This window comes from Sciurus vulgaris (assembly GCF_902686455.1).
Source record: "Sciurus vulgaris genome assembly, chromosome: 10".
NCBI classification, from domain to species: domain Eukaryota; kingdom Metazoa; phylum Chordata; class Mammalia; order Rodentia; family Sciuridae; genus Sciurus; species Sciurus vulgaris.
The window spans coordinates 70,376,759-70,383,307 of NC_136470.1; positions in this window are offsets into that span (position 1 = coordinate 70,376,759).

Sequence of the window (6,549 nt, forward strand, 5' to 3'; positions counted from 1 at the left end):
TTCTAACCTTGGGGCGTCTGAGAGAAAGTGCTATTCTGGTAGGTGATAGAAAAAGGGAAAAATCATAAAAGCCAGGAGTCCCTGCAGATCCTCTCAGTTAACAACCAATCCAATGCCTAAATTTCTTCTAAAATCTCCCTGCCATGTGGTCATTGAAGCCAGGCTCAAATACTCCTCTCATCAGATACATTCTAGTCTGCTATGGAAGACAATTCCAACACTTCAGAAATCATATTATCCATTTGTTTGTTTGTTTGCTTATTGTCTGCCAGTCAGACTAGAAGTCAAGTTCCATGAAGGTGGAGACTGTCTTACCCTCTCATGTATCCCCAGTGCCCAGTACAGAGGAGGCATACAATGAATATTTGTTGAAATGAATGTTTTCCATCTCATGACAGCTCTAACAGTCTCAGGTGATTTCCATACCTAAGATTGTACTTCCCATATATGAAGACAACTATACTATTCTCCCTTGGATCATCTCCGAATTAATAGCCTCCATTTAATTGACAATCCCTGACAAGAAAGCACTTTGGGCCCCTTCACTATACTGATTACTCTAGCAAATAAACTCCATTTTGTCTCTATTTCTTTTCATGTGTTGTTGCAAGAACAGAAGGCTTTGCAACACCCCTGACTACAAAGGTCCTATCAGTGTGACCCAAGATGTCATTAACTCTGTTGAGGTCCACCTCACACTGTTGTCTCATGTGTTTTCTACTGGCCAGTTAAACACCCTGCTTTCCGCTCCCTCCCTCCCTCCGGCCCTTGCTGTGTTCTGCTTGCTCACATCTCTCCTGTCTTGACTTGCAAAGGTAGACTGTGAAAACTAGTCCAACATCTTCCACTGAGGCTATCACAATAATCCAGGACAAAAGACCCAACAAACTGAATGATAGCAGTATAACCAAAAAGAAAGAGACAAAAAGAGAAACGTACTCAAGTCTTTATCAATGAGACTTGCTACCTACTGATTTAGTGACTTCGAATACATTTGCTGAGTGTCTGTCCCTCCATGAATGAATGGTCTATTTATGAATCAGGAGCATTCCCAACTTCTCCTACATCGTTGCTCTTGAAGCAAGCATACAAGTCTTTTTCAGTCTTCTATGGATATATTTTTCCTAGTAATTATTTGAAAACATATTGGGGAAAATCAAAGGGAGCAAAATGCCTAGCCTGGGCAACTGAAAGGACAGTAGTTCCACAAATGAGGTAGGAAATTCAGTAGAAAGAGCAGATTTCAAGATGATAATGAAGTGTTTCAATGGTTCAATGCAAAAGAGATGTTTTAACACTTAGTACTTTATGTTTGCAGGAAAAAATTTTAAAACTTTGAGGTTACACTTTTTTTATGAAGGAATAATAGAGAGACCAACAAAAGTTTTAAGCATAAAAATACACTGTATTAGGTTAAAATCTGTGGAGGAAATAGGATACAAATTCAAATTCACAGAAGGGAAAAAGCACAAAATTTTCAGCTGTGAAAGCGGAGCTTGTTTTAAACTTTTAAAATGGATGAGGTAGATATCAAAATACTCTGGTATTTATATATTGTTGGGAAAACTTAAAAGAGTGATGGAATAGATTTATTTGCAATATGATAGAAATTATATCCTTTCCAATTCTTAAAACTTTTAATGAAAACATTTTAAAGGTCAACTTAAAATGCTCTTAAAAGGACATAATTTTTCAAAATCCTTCGAAAAATTCCAAGGTGGTTCACAGCCACCTTGGTGTCTTACCCTTGTTTTTGGTCCATGACTTCAAAAGTCCTCTTTGGTTCTCAAAGAGTAGACACATGCACGTACGAACGTGAGCGCGCGCACACACACACACACCCCTGATGTATCTCCAGAACTTTGTGTTCTCTTCCTCTGATCCCACATGCTTGATCACACTTCTCTTCCTTTGCCTCTTATCCCTAGTGCTTCAAGTCCTGTAGGTTTACCTTTTTCAGTTCCTTCCTTGATACACACACATCTGCCTTTTTCCTCTTTCTTCTTGTCAAAATCATTGTGATCATTAGAGAACAGTGGGCTTCTTTCTTCATCCATTGTTCCAGCAGAAATTCTCAAATTTTAGCATACCATCCAAATCACCTGGAAGACTTCTAAAGCACAGATTACTGGGTACCCAAGAATTTCTGATCCAGGCTGTCCAGAGTTGGACCTGGAAGTGTGTATTTCTTACAAATTCTGAGGTGATACCCATGCTGCTGATCTAGGGACTTCACATTGAGAACCATTGCTCTGGGCTAATATTTGGTCTGCTCCCCAGAGGTCATGTAGCTAAATGGCAGGTATCTATTTCTAGAGCTAAGAGTGACACCAAAAGAGATGTACCAGTTATGAAGGCAGAGGCATATAAACTTTCTAAAATAGAATACTCATGCAATCTAAAAGCACTTCAGGATGAGATTGATTTGGAGTAGAAATCAGAGCAAAAGAGCTGTAATTAGGAAAACACTGACTCAGAGTTTTAGTGTCCATATCCCCATAGCCCTTAATAGAGGGACTCACACTCACAGCAGACTTTCTATATGTCAGGCATTTTTTTAGGCAGGTTCCCACATACTACCTTATTTAGTCTTCACACATCTTTGTGATTTAAGTTTTATTATACTCCTCAATACCCACAAGAAAACTGAAAGTCAAAAAGGTTAGGTCTATTGGACATTGTCCTTAAAATCTGTTCAACAGAGGCAGGCGTGGTGGTACACCTGTAGTCCCAGCTATTGGGGAGGCTGAGACAGAGTGGAAGGATCACTTGAACCCAGGAATTCAAGACCAACCTGGGCAACATAGTGATCCCATCTCAGAAAAAAACTGCTAATTTTGGTGGTCACATGGAAGAGTGAAAATATCATCAGTTCTTTAACCTGTTGCTACAAGCAAGTTGTGTTAGTTAGGTTTTTGTCACTGTGGACAAAAATACCTGACAAGAATAATTTAGAGGGGAAAAGTTTATAGTCATCTGGGCTCTGGGCCCAAGGTGAGGCAGAACATTGTGACAGAAGTATGGCCGAGGAAAGCAGCTCAGGACACAGCAGCCAGGAGGCCGAGAGAGCAAGTGGAGGGGTCCCCAGGGAAGATGAACCTTTCCATGGGTTCATGCCCTCGGTGACCTGCCTCTTCCAGTCACGCTCCACCTGCCTACAGTTATCACCCAGTCAGTCCATTCAAACTAGGATGGACTGATTAGAATATATCTCTCATAATCTCATCATTTCATCTCTAAATATCCCGCATCAACACAGGAGCCAAATTTGGGGGGGAGGGCAGGGAGGAATATCTCATATCCAAACCATAACACAAATGAATACTTCAAGTAAATCATGTAAAGTCATGAATGTGAGTCATGTAAAGGTATGTAAATAAAATCAATAAAGAGGAGGCATTCTACTGTCATGTAAAACTAAAATGAAAAACAACAAAAAAGAAGTCTAAAAAAATGGCCAACTTAAAAAAACAAAAACAAAAACAAAGACACTAGGCAGATTCCCATAAAGGATAAACAGTTCTATCCAGATTATTTATCAACCAACAGAGAACAGAAGAAAATATCTCATCCTATCCACTACTCTATTGATTTTTGGGTTTTTTTTTTTTTTTTTTTTTTTTGGTTGTTGCTGTTCTTTTTTAGTTACACATGACAGTAGAATGTATTTTAGCAAATTACATACACATAGAGTATAACTTATTCTAATTAGGATCCTATTCTTGTGGTTGTACATGATGTGAAGTTACCCTGGTCCTATATTCAAATACAAGGCTAGGAAAGTTATGATCAGTTAATTCTACTGCCCTTCCTATTCCCCTCCCTTTCCCTTCCCTTCATTTCCCTTTGTCTAATTCAGTGGACTTCTTTTCTTCTCCCACCTACCCTCCCTTGTTTTGGTTAGCATCCACATATCAGAGAGAACATTTGGCCTTTGGTTTTTGGGAATTGGCTTATTTCACTTAGCATGTTAGTCTCCACTTCCATCCATTTACCAGCAAATGCCATAATTTCATTCTTCCTCATGGTTAAGTAATATTCCATTGTGTGTATATACCACATTTTCTTTATCCATTGAAGAGCATCTAGGTTGTTTCCATAGCTTGGCTATTGCAAGTTGAGCTGCTATGAACATTGATGTGACTGTGTCACTATAGTATGCTGATTTTTAATTCCTTTGGGTATAGACCAAGGAATGGGATAACTGAGTCAAATGGTAGTTCCTTTCCAAGTTTTTTGAGGAATCTCCATCCTGCTTTCCATAGTAACCATCAATTTGCAGTCCCACCAGCAATGTAGGGGAGCCACCCTTCTCCCCACATCCTTGCCAACATCTATTGTTTTTTGTATTCTTGATAATTGCCATTCTGACTGGAGTGAGATGGAATCTCAGTATAGTTTTAATTTGCATTTCTCTAATTGCTAGACATGTTGATTTTTTAATATATATTTTTAACCATATTTCTTCTTCCGTGAAGTTTCTGTTCAGTTCCTTAACCCATTTATTGATTGGTTTATTTGTTCTATTGGTTTTTAGAAAAGACATTTGATTTTATCAATAACTCAGTTCTCTCAGCATTATTGGAAAAAGGAAACCACACATGATAACAAATTATTTAGAAATTAAATATATAGAAATCACAAAGAACCCTGTATGATAGAATATTCTATCAACCTGGAGAATGAGCTGGTGAAAACAAACAATTAGGTAAGTTTCCAATAATATGGAGAAATAGCATAGAATTATGTGTTTGTATGTTCTCATATTATTATTATCAATGTCTGGAATCCACTAAAAATTTACTCGGCATACAAATAAATGAATATCATAACCCATTATGAGAAGATAAATTAATTAAAAGTTATCCCCAAATCGACATACATTTTAGAATTATTTGATAAAGATATTAAAATGATATCCTTTAGGTTCAAAAACTTAAGTAGAATCATGGATGTTATTTTAAAAGATCAAAGCAAACTTTTCAACATTAAAACTTAAAACTACAATGCATGAGATGAAAAATACAATGGATATGCTTAACAGGTGATTAGACATTGCAGAAGAAAAGAGTGAACTTGAAGATAGCAACAAAAGCTATCTGTGGGCTGGGGTTGTGGCTCAGTGATAGCATATTTGCCCTGATGCATGAGGCACTTGGTTCAATCCTCAGCACCACATAAATAAATAAAATAAAGGTAGTGTGTTCATCTACAACTAAATTTTTTTAATTAAAAAAAGCTATCTGCAATTAAACAAAGAAAGAAAAGAGAATTGAAAAATACATAACAGAACATCATTGAGCTATTGAATCATTTTTAAAAAGCCTAGAATGAATGCACATGATTAGAATTTCTGAACAGGAAGAGAGGAGGGATAGACAGAAACACATTTGAAGAAATAAGGAACAAATTTTTTCCAGGTTTGATGAAAACTTATCAACCCACAGATCCAAGAATCTCAGCAAATTATAAGCACAAATCATATGAAGAAAACACCACAAGACATAATAAATTGTTCAAAACCAGTGGTAAAAAGAAAAGCTTAAAAGTAGACAAGTTACATAAAGAGGAATGAACACACAACGATAGAAAATTTCTTGTCAGAAACAAAACAGAAAGTCCATCTTTAAAGTTACGGAAAGGGGAAAACCCTACCAACCTAGAATTTTATACAAGGAAAATATCTTTCAGAAGCAAAGGTGGGATAATAAAAAATTTCAAACACACAAAAATTGAAAGTCAAAAAAATCATTAGGACCATATTCTCACTGTAAGAAATATGAATATTTTTATTTGTTTATCTAATCCAGATGCTTTTTTTTCCCCCCAGGTTATTTGGTGTTTTATTCTATAGGTCTCTCTGCACATTCATGTTGGGAGGAGCCCCAAACACTGTGTGGGCCAGAGGTTTTTAAGCAATGTTCCAAAGTACCTAGGTAACCACCTCAGATCACCCATGGTCACAAGCCCAGAGGCTGATCTTCTCTTTGCCCCAGTAATATAAGAATGGCCTCAACAGCTTTCATCCTGCATGCATGATGTTTTAGTCAGTTTTTTCACTGCTGTGACTAAAAGATCGACCAGCACAATTTTAAAGGAGGAAAAGTTCACTTATGGGTTTCAGAGGTCTCAATCCACAGACAGTAGTCTCCATTCCTTAGGGTTGGAGGTGAGGCTGAATTCAGATGCTTTTGATTTCTTTTTCTTGCCTAATTATACTGCCTAGAAGCTTCAGTACATTGCTAAATACAGCATGGACATCCTTGCCTTGTTTCTGGTAATAAGGGAAGACATTTGTGTTAGTTAACTTTCTTTTTTGCTGTAACAAAATACTTGAAATAAAAATCAAATTAGCTTAGGAAGGCAAGATTTCAGAGCTTTCAATCAGTGATGTTACCCCATTGGGCTTTTCTTTTTCTTCTTTGGTACTGGGAACTTAACCACTGAATTGAATCCCCCAGCTCTTTTTGTTATTTATTTTGAGGTGGGGGTCTCACTGAGTTGCTGAGGCTGATCTCAACTTTTGATGCTTCTTTCTCAGCCTCCCTA